Here is a 13,161-nt window from a genome sequence, read left to right as displayed (position 1 = left end):
AAAGTGGAGGCTGTTATTGCAGCAAAGGGGGACGAACTCCATATTAATGCACATGATTTTGGAATGAGATGTTTGACGAGCAGGTGTCCACATACCTTTGGTCATGTGGTGTTATTTTGAGGAAAATAGGCACGTTTCTCGACTCATACCCCGACTTTGAGAAGGGATTGCATGATAATTAGCTTAGCAACCGCATGACGCAGCATGGCAACATGAACGTGATTGGTCAACAGTCTGCTGGGTGGGGTGTTATACGTTCCTACATTCATTGCCCAATGGGATTCCTATCTCCTCCTTTCACAAATATATCTGGCAGAGCAGCCCAGGCGGAGCGGTCGAGTGACAGACATACAGGAGCAGTTAATGGATTTACTAATGGAGGAAGTTCTTTCTGATTTAGAGTTTCGGGCAGGGCTGGGCCTCACATTTGGCAGAAGCATTCGGGCCTGGGTAGTGTAGGGACTGAAAGTTGCAGGCATGGGCAGGGCTCGGGCTTAAAATGTATTCCCATGCAGAGCTCTGTCTTTCCTCTTATCTATCGGGCAAACTAACATACAGTATATCCCCAACATAAGGTGCAAGGTAAGGGCTTGCTGTATTGTGCCCAGAAAATAAACTATGAATTTATAGTCAAATCAGAGCCATATATAGATCTCTATTCATGCATCATTTTCAAATGTAAAACTGACCCTTTTGAGTGGATGGTAGATCTTTAAACTGCCCCATTAGTTCATGGCAACAAGTTACAAATCAGGGATTCTTCTGTCATTGAAATCCTAAGCATTTTTTAATGCCAACTAAGTCCAAACAGTGTAAAAAAAAAAATCATAGATTAAAAAATATATAACACTTTTCAGGATGTTAAAATGCTTTCAGTATTAACTTAAACAACTAAAACATAGAAACATAGAAAATATAATGAACCTATATTTGTGTTTATAATATAATATTTGAGAACTAACAATCACCAAAATAAAATCTAGACAATCAGGAAAAATTTTAAATGCCAAAACAATGAATTTAACAGTATTTATTTTACATGATTTTGTAGAATTGCAGGTTAAATTTTAAAAAAATGCTCTACACTACCAAAAATACTCTAAAATTAAACCACACAGACCACCCAACCACACCCATTTGCAAGGTTTTGTCTGGACCAAAAAGTGTCAGGGGGCCATGCCACACCCACTTCCTAAGTACCTTTTTGATCTTTTTGATTCTTTAAAATATTCACAAAGAAATCTACTGCCACAAGGAAACCAATCATAGACATCTGCCTTGGACATACTAGGTGTAAAAGTATAGCTTCCGTCCCTCTCCTCGCCCCCTACCTGGGCTCCAACCAGGGACCCTCTGCACACATCGACAACAGCCACCCTCGAAACATCGTTACCCATCGCTCCACAAAAGCCGCGGCCCTTGCAGAGCAAGGGGAACAACTACTTCAAGGGCTCAGAGCGAGTGACGTCACCGATTTGAATCGCTAATAGCGCGCAACCCGCTAACTAGCTAGCCATTTCACATCGGTTACATAGTTTTTTCTTCATGCTCAAGAAAAACTCCTATCATCCCTAGTTAAAGTTAAAGGCTATAACATGGGCCAACAGATGTTCCTGCTCAGTTCACATGGTCATGGAAAACTCCTGTCCATGCAAAGCATGTATGATGTATTATTATGAATTATGTACATATGTATGACTGACTGACAGAGAAGTCCTCAGACCACTGCCATAATCGACTTCACAGTCAAAAACGAGATCCATATTAATTGAACACCTCTGAAATAAAAAGTTAATTATAGATTATTAGGACTGTGTGCCGCAGAATATGATTCCTTAATAGTTTGCAACTTGAATATTTTACTGATTGGTTGCAGAGGAAATGAAAACACGTTGCTGAAACGTATTGAAGTTGAGGTTAAGGCAAAAGGCAGACCATTTGTCTACGTCAATGTACCATAGGGAAATTAAGCATCCACATGCCTCGTGCGAATGCCCAAGATTCAGGAGAGCCCACGTCAGAGCCAATTTGTATCGGACGCCTTTGAAATGTGATGCACTGCTCAGTAGGTCTTGGTGAGGTGCCTACTGGCTATCCAGTTCAATGCTAACCAATATGTCTCGCATCCTAACATAGCAAATCCCACATGTGAACGCTTTCTGACATTGATTTCATTGATCATAGCCTGTAAGCGCAAACATTGTAAGACATACCTGCGTACGTTAGATTGTATACGAACGAGCGCAATGTGCGTAAGACTGTCGCAAATACGAAACACAGAAACAACAAGATGAGATCCAGCCATGGTAACATATGTTACTGTAACATAGCATATGTTATAATTAGGCTATATATAACATGTTTAAGTTGATTGTTCCACAGGTGTGACTGAGACCCAAGTGACCCAGCTGGTAGTCTCTATTCTGCTCCTACCTATCAGGTCATCAGTGGTTGACATGGACTTTTAGGGACTGTCTTAGAAAGCCAGTCATCCTGGCTGAATCCTTTCATAGAGCACACTCACAGCTTTCAGATCATTGCAAGTTAATTCATTCATATTTCAAATCTCTTCAAAGCCTGAAGCGGCCCGTCCCGATTGCTAATATTGGAATGAGCTTTGGAAACAAAAAGTAATTATGCAGCAGTAGAAAGATCTATATGCTACAAACTCAAACTCCCTTTTATGTCCTCCCTAATGACATTTCTATCACATGTATAAAGGGCCCAGAGTTTTTCCTGACAACGTGACCTGACCAGGTAAACTATAGGGCCCAAAGTTTTTGGGTCTGTGTCTGGAAAAACTCTTGGTTCTACACTCGCCACAGGTTCGCAGAGTTTATCGGACTGACAAAGTTTTAAAGCACATTTCCATTAGCTGAGTCATAAGCTTCTCAAGCAGAATTTGTCCCCTGGGTAATCTTCCGATTGTCAAATGCCTTGAAAGTGGACCTTGAAGTTAAATGTTGTGAATGATTGTCCTTGTCTCAATCCTGTAGAGATCACCTTCCATCAGATGGTGAACAATGGATGCAGTAGGCCTGTTAACCTTCACTACACTAGGGAGTTGTGCCTCGGTGTCCAATCCATCAATTGATCAAGCATTCAATGAGATCATGCATCTTACTTCACTTTTCTGTCAGCCGGTGCAAATTGCAACAACACACAGGTGTTTGCTCAGGCAGTCATCCAGCAGAGGAAGAGCTGAAAACTTCATTTGGATTTTGGGGCTGTAGCTGTTTTCCCTTAACATCGTTATACTCTGAGGAATTATTGGGGAATATTTCAAAACAATTTCCTGTGTGCAGCACTTTGGCCATGAAAGTTTAAGCAGATAATCCAAGGATGCCCCATTCAACCTTGGAGAGTCTCCGCTAGTGCACAAATGGTGGTCAGAGAGTTGGACTTGGGGCCATTAAGATGCAGTGTCAAACACATGAGGGACAGTGTTTAGTGTACCCTTGAGCAAATTACTCCACCTGAAATTCAACAGCAAACAAACCGGCAGAATTAATATGATAAATGTGACCTATGGGAGGTGTCGGCTATGCAAATAGATAAATCATCTCTGGATAAAAAGGGCCCTATTTAATGCATACTGGATGCATGCAGTGAGTGTGTGTGTGTGTGTGTGTGCACCTGCATGTGGGTGCACGTCCATGTGTGTTTTCAGCAGGCTGCCAGAGAAAGGGGAATGCGGATGGCTGGCTAAATTAACTCAGACAGATGTTGAGCACGATAGAGCTGGGCCCTGCCCACTTAGAGGAAATGGGACTTTGTTAAGGACTAGTGACTGTCACTCTGTCCCTAACTGTTCAGGGGAGAGTGGGTGATGATAATTAACCTTCAACACAATCATCCCAGATAGCTGGGGAGGAATGTCATGGGCACCACGTGTGGGCCTCACGTCCAGTACACCGTACGCAGAGTGTTGAACACACACACACACACACACCGGCAGTTGTAGATTATCCATCTCAATTTAACACTAAGAAAAGCCCATATTTTCAGAACTCAGACATGTGGCTTTTCTTCCCTGGCTGAATGCAGGTCTTAAGCCATGACATAGTGTAGTAAGACACCAAAGGCCTAATATGTCTAATTGGTAGGCTCTAGTTGCTCTACAATTAGTTTGATGAAATGCAGAGCAGTGTTTTCCAAATGGTGGCTGGTGAGTCAAGGATAAATCTGGGATTATGTTTAGGAAAATGATTGTATCTCTTTGAGGGAAAGTAAGAACTCTTGAATGGCTTTAGGTAAACCCCAAATCCCAATGTAAAAAAAGGTTTTGGAAATGGATTAGGAGTATGTACACAAAGGTGCACAAATGTGGTCCACAAGGGGGTGCCAAATAGCCTCCTAAACCACCAACTAACACCCCTGAGCATGCACCCACTCTTTCAGTCTCTCGCGCGTGCTCTCTCTCACTCACACACACACACACACACACACACACACACACACACACACACACACACACACACACACACACACACACACACACACACACACACACACACACACACACACACACACACACACACACACACACACACACACACACACACACACGGAGATCAATCAAGCAATTCAAACAGACGAATTTGATTGACAATATCCTGCAACATGTGTGTCCCTTATTCTAAACCTTCAATCATCAGATAAGTGGATGGAATAGATGTGCAAGGGAATGTCATATACCGTATGAGGCTCTCAGCAACGGCAAAGCACAAAAATATAAACTAATCAATGAATGAATCAGTGAATACCAATCAAATCGATCAATTACTCTAGATAATTCATATATTATTCTGACTCCGATGGAGTTGACATGCATCAGAACCTTGTGAGCATAGAGGCTGTCACAGGTGAGGCTTCCTAATCAGATGTATGCCATCTGTGGTCAGGGCTATTTTTTTTGGAAAGGGGGGGGTCACTGACAGTCACTCAATTAGCCCATGTGTTAAATTAGCTATCTAAACCTCATCTGCAAATGACTGGCCGGGCCCTGACCTCCAGGGGGCCCCCAGTGATTTTGTTAGTCACTCTCACTCAGATATCATATTAACATGGCACAAGTCATGGCAAAATATACAGAATTGCAGGAGATTAGCTTTTAAACTGCAAAAATGTCTCTCCACCCCATGGCAAAATGTGTAAATTGCAGAACATTTTCTGAAAAATGTTTCTCTCTACCCTATGGCAAAATGAGTAAAATGTTCTTATAAAATAATATAATAAAACTGCAACATTTTCTCTACGCCCCATGGCAAAAGGTGTAGAATTGCAGGAAATTAATTGTAAAACATTTTTGCTCTCCACTTTCCAAAAAATGTTTTGCCAGCCAGGTGGGGCCCCCAACCAAATCTCGATTAGGGCCCCCAAAAGGCTAGGGCGGCCCTGTCTATGAAAATCTGCCCTGAATGACACTTGTATCCCAAAGAAAGACAGTTTGTCTTCCAACCAATTTTGTGGGTGGAATTTTCCTTGGGTGTTTATTTTTAAACTCTATAGTACATATATGATATGCCTTCATGCCTCAAACTTCAAATAGGCTTAGCTTAACTCAGTTTAAAACCCCATTGAGGTTACATTACAAAAGCACAAATGCAACAATTTACTTTTCAGAGAGGATAGGTGTGTGAGGCAATTCCTATAGGAAAATATTTGATTAACTTCATTCACCATAATTGAGATAGAAAAAAAATAGATAGGGAATGAATGAATGAAGGGGGGGGGGCAGATAAATCAGGTTATTCAATTGACGCAACGCAGACCCATTTGAGGGACCGATAAGGCATCTTGCATAGGCTATGGACATTACATGATGTGGTCTTATATTCTCAATGAACCCTATTAACCGTAAACAACACATTACGAAAGTCAACAGCCTACCATTGCTCAAATGTATTATCTCAAAGAGCAGTACACAAGCAGTCATTGTAGACTTGTACACTTTCTTACCTGGCTCTTCAACATCAATCGACGTTTTTGCTGTTTTAGCAGTGCTTCTCTTTATATCTCTTTTGGTATTTTCTCCTTATGGAACAGGTGTAGACTCGGTTGGCTTTAGCGGTAAGGAAAAAACGGCAGCAGTTTGTGCAATGCAAGCCCCGGTTTTCTATAGCAATGCGCTTCCGCGGGTAGCCCTTAAATGGGGTAGCCTCATGCACGCTGGTACAGGGAGAAATAACCTGCTATATGCGCGTATCGACCAGGCTACTCACTCAATAACCATTTTAAAATCGGTCCCCTTTCCGTATATCCTTGCGGTACCAGTTATATGGGGCATTGATTCCTTCTCTTATATCCGCATCCAAAATAGTTGGAAATTATCCTCTACTTTTCTTTTAAGAAAATGAGTGGTCCAATTCCTCCAAATGTGAACAATTGTCGTTTCCTTGGAGTACTTTCTTGCCTTGAAATGGACAAATAGCTTGAATTTATTTCAGCCTATCTATTTCAGTTTATTCTCAAAAAAATAGGGCTCTCCCTCCTTCCCTTTGCTCCTGCGGCCGACCGGCCGTAGTTGAAAATGCTTTACCACAGCTTGAGCTTCAGGGAGGGTACGGAACGCAATGCATCCAAATGTCAACGGTTAATTTAATCTCTCGAAATCTAAATCAAGCATTTACCGAATAAACTATCTCAAATTTCGTTTTAAAGAATCAACTGAACATCAAGTGCCATCAGGAACGATGCTGGAGAAAGACGCCGCTGCGAAGTGAAGTCCCCCTCACACTAGCTTTTGGTGCCTTACTACAGTACATCCAATGTTAAAGGAACCAGCACTTGTTTCTGTGCAGTGAGTTTACAGGTGCATCACTATACAGCATATGGAGTGTTATCCCAGCGAGCACATCTGGTTCCTTGGAAGTTGTGAGAACGTACGTTTTTGGTTTCCCATTAGTTCTGGGATCGAAGGAAGCCACGCGTTTCCTGACTGGCAAAACTGAATGTTTGTTAAACGTTCTGAGAACATCAGTCAAAATGTAGCCTTTTTAGGTTGAAAATGTTTAACTATTGTTCCCTGAAAGTTTTCCTGGGAGGTTTTATTATCATTCTGAGAACGGAAATTATATGCTATCTGAAAATAATTTTATAACTTTCTGGAAACATTAGCTAAACGTTTTGAATGTTTTGAACAAAATGTTAAGGTTGTTTTGAGGTTTTTGAATAACTTAAAACTTTCACTGAATGTTTAAATTAGACATGTATTTGTATATATTTTTAGATAAACCAAACCCTTTAATATTGCAGATAGATTGTAGCTTCTTGCAATGATATTATCTGCATCATTTCCACCAACCCCCTAAACATTTTTGTTGTAAATATATATATTTATATAATTATTTTTTAAATATATATTTTTCCTTCTTTATTATTTTACCCTAAACCTACCACCACTTCCCTTATTGGAGTAAACTAATAGATAGCAATACATAGGCTTCCACTTCCAGCTTATACATACAGTGCCTTGCGAAAGTATTCGGCCCCCTTGAACTTTGCGACCTTTTGCCACATTTCAGGTTTCAAACATAAAGATATAAAACTGTATTTTTTTGTGAAGAATCAACAACAAGTGGGACACAATCGTGAAGTGGAACGACATTTATTGGATATTTCAAACTTTTTTAACAAATCAAAAACTGAAAAATTGGGCGTGCAAAATTATTCAGCCCCCTTAAGTTAATACTTTGTAGTGACACCTTTTGCTGCGATTACAGCTGTAAGTCGCTTGGGGTATGTCTCTATCAGTTTTGCACATCGAGAGACTGACATTTTTTCCCATTCCTCCTTGCAAAACAGCTCGAGCTCAGTGAGGTTGGATGGAGAGCATTTGTGAACAGCAGTTTTCAGTTCTTTCCACAGATTCTCGATTGGATTCAGGTCTGGACTTTGACTTGACCATTCTAACACCTGGATATGTTTATTTTTGAACCATTCCATTGTAGATTTTGCTTTATGTTTTGGATCATTGTCTTGTTGGAAGACAAATCTCCGTCCCAGTCTCAGGTCTTTTGCAGACTCCATCAGGTTTTCTTCCAGAATGGTCCTGTATTTGGCTCCATCCATCTTCCCATCAATTTTAACCATCTTCCCTGTCCCTGCTGAAGAAAAGCAGGCCCAAACCATGATTGCTGCCACCACCATGTTTGACAGTGGGGATGGTGTGTTCAGGGTGATGAGCTGTGTTGCTTTTACGCCAAACATAACGTTTTGCATTGTTGCCAAAAAGTTCAATTTTGGTTTCATCTGACCAGAGCACCTTCTTCCTCATGTTTGGTGTGTCTCCCAGGTGGCTTGTGGCAAACTTAAAACAACACTTTTTATGGATATCTTTAAGAAATGGCTTTCTTCTTGCCACTTCCATAAAGGCCAGATTTGTGCAATATATGACTGATTGTTGTCCTATGGACAGAGTCTCCCACCTCAGCTGTAGATCTCTGCAGTTCATCCAGAGTGATCATGGGCCTCTCTGATCAGTCTTCTCCTTGTATGAGCTGAAAGTTTAGAGGGACGGCCAGGTCTTGGTAGATTTGCAGTGGTCTGATACTCCTTCCATTTCAATATTATCGCTTGCACAGTCCTCCTTGGGATGTTTAAAGCTTGGGAAATCTTTTTGTATCCAAATCCGGCTTTAAACTTCTTCACAACAGTATCTCGGACCTGCCTGGTGTGTTCCTTGTTCTTCATGATGCTCTCTGCGCTTTTAACAGACCTCTGAGACTATCACAGTGCAGGTGCATTTATATGGAGACTTGATTACACACAGGTGGATTGTATTTATCATCATTAGTCATTTAGGTCAACATTGGATCATTCAGAGATCCTCACTGAACTTCTGGAGAGAGTTTGCTGCACTGAAAGTAAAGGGGCTGAATAATTTTGCACGCCCAATTTTTCAGTTTTTGATTTGTTAAAAAGTTTGAAATATCCAATAAATGTTGTTCCACTTCATGATTGTGTCCCACTTGTTGTTTATTCTTCACAAAAAAATACAGTTTTATATCTTTATGTTTGAAGCCTGAAATGTGGCAAAAGGTCGCAAAGTTCAAGGGGGCCGAATACTTTCGCAAGGCACTGTACTACATCAATTTCACGGACAGTATATATTTCCAATAGTTATCTATTGTTTTGTTTTAGTCCCAGCCTTCAGCTACCCTCAACCCCTCCCATCTATCTCTGAATACCATCCAGTTTAGATTTCTAGCTGTCATATATTTTCCCACTGTGCTGTGCTCTTTCACATAAGTTCTGAACCTTTCTATTCACATAGTTTCTACATATTGTATATTAAAGATAAACACCTTCGCTAAGAGTATTATGGTGACGAGTTTTACACCACTTCAGCCGACGCTTGGCATTAAGCATGATGATCTTAGGCTTGTGTACGGATGCTTGGCCATGGAAACCCATTGCATGAAGCTCCTGACGAACAGTTGTTGCGCTGACGTTGCTTCCAAAGGCAGTTTGGAACTCGGCAGTTAGTCTTGCAACCGAGGACAGATTAAAAAAAATATGTGCTACGCTCTTCAGCACTCAGCGGTCCATTCTGTGCTCTTGTGTGGCCTATCACTTCTAAGCCGTTTGCTCCTAGATGTTTCCACTTCACAATAACAGCACTTACAGTTGACCGGGGCAGCTCTAGCAGGTAAGATATTTGACAAACTGACTTATTGGAAAGGTGGCATCCTATGACGGTGCCACGTTAAAAGTCACTGAGCTCTTCAGTAAGGCCATTATACTGCCAATGTTTGTTTATGGAGATTGCATGGCGGTGTGCTTGATTTTATACACCTGTCTTTTTAAACACCTATCATAATAACCAAATACAGCCTATTAAGCTGCATATATAGAGAAAGCATGCCCACATGTAGGCCCTGAATAAACCCCAATGCATTTAAAAACTCCCCCCTAGTTTATTCCTGACTCATTTTGGTCTTTGGGTACTTTTGTGTTCCAGTTCCTTGTATTTGGGGATTTATTATTTCATAAATTGTCCTAGGTTTTATGTATTTATAAATACTATACAGTTGAAGTCGGAAGTTTACATACAAAGCATTACATGGGCTTGCTCCTACCTATCTCTCTGATTTGGTCCTGCCGTACACACCTACACGTACGCTATGGTCACAAGACGCAGGCCTCCTTATTGTCCCTAGAATTTCTAAGCAAACAGCTGGAGGCAGGGCTTTCTCCTATAGAGCTCCATTTTTATGGAATGGTCTGCCTACCCACGTGAGAGACGCAGACTCGGTCTCAACCTTTAAGTCTTTACTGAAGACTCATCTCTTCAGTAGGTCCTATAATTGAGTGTAGTCTGGCCCAGGAGTGTAAAGGTGAATGGAAAGGCACTGGAGCAACGAACCGCCCTTGCTGTCTCTGCCTTGTCGGTTCCCCTATCTCCACTGGGATTCTCTGCCTCTAACCCTATTACGGGGGCTGAGTCACTGGCTTACTGGCGCTCTTCCATGCCGTCCCTAGGAGGGGTGCGTCATTTGAGTGGGTTGAGTCACTGACATGATCTTCCTGTCTGGGTTGGCGCACCCCCTTGGGTTGTGCCGTGGCGGAGATCTTTGTGGGCTATACTCAGCCTTGTCTCAGGATGGTAGGTTGGTGGTTGAAGATATCCCTCTAGTGGTGTGGGGGCTGTGCTTTGGCAAAGTGGGTGGGGTTATATCCTTCCTGTTTGGCCCTGTCCAGGGGTTTCGTTGGATGGGGCTACAGTGTCTCCCGACCCCTCCCGTCTCAGCCTCCAGTATTTATGCTGCAGTAGTTTATGTGTTGGGGGGCTAGGGTCAGTCTGTTATATCTGGAGTAGTTCTCCTGTCTTATCCGGTGTCCTGTGTGAATTTAAGTATGCTCTCTCTAATTCTCTCTCACTTTCTCTCCTTTCTTTCTTTCTTTCTTTCTCTCTTTCTCTCTTTCTCTTTCTCTCTCTCTCTCTCTCTCTCAGAGAACCTGAGCCCTAGGACCATGCCTCAGGACTACCTGGCCTGATGACTCCTTGCTGTCCCCAGTCCACCTGGCCGTGCTGCTGCTCCAGTTTCAACTGTTCTGCCTCCGGAATTGGAACCCTGACCTGTTCACCGGACGTGCTACCTGTCCCAGACCTGCTGTTTTCATCTCTCTAGAGACAGCAGGAGCGGTAGAGATACTCTGAATGTGATCGGCTACGTAAAGCCAACTGACATTTAGTCCTGAGGTGCTGACCTGTTGCACCCTCGACAACCACTGGGATTATTATTATTTGACCCTGTTGGTCATCTATGAACATTTGAACATCTCGGCCATGTTCTGTTATAATCTCCACCCGGCTCAGCCAGAAGAGGACTGGCCACCCCTCGTAGCCTGGTCCCTCTCTAGGTTTCTTCCTAGGTTCTGGTGTCACGCCCTGACAATAGAGAGCCCTTGGTTCTCTATGGTGTTGTAGGTCAGAGCGTGACTAGGGGGTGTTCTAGGTTATTTATTTCTATGTTGGTGCTCTTGGTATGGTTCCCAATTAGAGGCAGCTGACGTTCATTGTCTCTAATTGAGGATCATACTTAAGGGTTCCCTGTTCCCACCTGCTTTGTGGGATATTGTTTTGTGCATCACGTAGTCACGGTTCGTTGGTCGTTTATTGATTTATTGTGTTTTGCTTAGTTTCACTTTGAAATAAATATGTGGAACTCAACATCCTCTGCGCCTTGGTCCGCTCATTTCCAAGAACATGACATCTGGCCTTTCTAGGGAGTTTTTCCTAGCCACCATGCTTCTACACCTGCATTGCTTGCTGTTTGGGATATTAGGCTGGGTTTCTGTACAGCACTTTGAGATATCAGCTGATGTTTTGATTTGACTTAGGTTGGGCTGAAGTCATTAAAACTCATTTTTCAACCACACCACACATTTCTTGTTAACAAGCTATAGTTTGGGCAAGTCGGTTAGGAAATCTACTTTGTGCATAACACAAGTCATTTTCCCAACAATTGTTTATAGACCAGATTATTTCACTTATAAGTCACTATCACAATTCCAGTGGGTCAGAAGTTTATATACACTAAGTTGACTGTGCCTTTAAACAGCTTGGAAAATTCCAGAAAATTATGTCATGGCTTTAGAAGCTTCTGATAGGCTAATTGACATAATTTGAGTCAATTGGATGTGAACCTGTGGATGTATTTCAAGGCCTACCTTCAAACTCAGTGCCTCTTTGCTTGACATCATGGGAAAATCTAAAGAAATCAGCCAAGACCTCATAAAAACAATTGTGGACCTACACAAGTCTGGTTCATCCTTGGGAGCAATTTCCAAATGCCTGAAGGTACCACGTTCATCTGTACAAACAATAGTACGCAAGTATAAACACCATGGGACCACGCAGCTCTCATACCACTCAGGAAGTAGAAGCGTTCTGTCTCCTAAAGATGAACATACTTTGGTGCGAAAAGTGCAAATAATTCCCAGAACAACAGTAAAGGACCTTGTGAAGATGCTGGAGGAAACAGGTACAAAAGTATCTATATCCACAGTAAAACATGCCCTAATATCGTCATAACCTGAAAGGCCGCTCAGCAAGGAAGAAGCCACTGCCCCCAAACCACCATAAAAAAGGCAGACTATGGTTTGCAACTGCACATGTGGACAAAGATTGTACTTTTTGGAGAAATGTCCTCTGGTCTGATGAAACAAAAATATAACTGTTTGGCCATAATGACCATCGTTATGTTTGGAGGGAAAAAAAGTGGGAAGCTTGCAAGTCGAAAAACATCCCAACCGTAAAGCATGGGGGTGGCAGCATCATGTTGTGGGGGTTCTTTGCTGCAGGAGGGACTGGTGCACTTCACAAAATAGATGGCATCATGAGGAAAGGAAAATTATGTGGATATATTGAAGCAACATCTCAAGACATCAGCCAGGAAGTTAAAGCTTGGTCGCAAATGGTGTCTTCCAAATGGACAATGACCCCAAGCATACTTCCAAAGTTGTGACAAAATGGCTTAAGGACAACAAAGTCAAGGTATTGGAGTGGCCATCACAAAGCCCTGACCTCAATCCTATAGAAAATCTGTGGGCTGAACTGAAAAGGCGTGTGCGAGCAAGGAGGCCTACCAACCTAAGCTTTTTCACCACCATCTTCAGTCCACCATCCAATTAGACATTTAATAACACACCTAG

The 13,161-nt window shown here is 42.1% G+C and overlaps 1 protein-coding gene across 1 annotated transcript in view; it reads right to left on the bottom strand.

Annotated features, from left to right (window-relative positions):
- The window catches only part of LOC112244702 (glutamate receptor ionotropic, kainate 4), a 439,406-nt gene extending 432,629 nt beyond the window's left edge, over window positions 1–6,777 (bottom strand). The window contains exon 1 of the mRNA XM_042295838.1: window positions 5,962–6,777. The gene's annotated coding sequence lies outside the window, so the exon portion shown is untranslated. The remainder of the gene's footprint in view (window positions 1–5,961) is intronic.
- Between the last annotated feature and the right edge of the window lie 6,384 nt (window positions 6,778–13,161).

The sequence above is a fragment of the Oncorhynchus tshawytscha genome, linkage group LG13 (assembly GCF_018296145.1).
Source record: "Oncorhynchus tshawytscha isolate Ot180627B linkage group LG13, Otsh_v2.0, whole genome shotgun sequence".
Classification (NCBI taxonomy): domain Eukaryota; kingdom Metazoa; phylum Chordata; class Actinopteri; order Salmoniformes; family Salmonidae; genus Oncorhynchus; species Oncorhynchus tshawytscha.
Note: the sequence above shows the minus strand (reverse complement) of the source record. Positions and strands in the feature narration are given on the sequence as shown.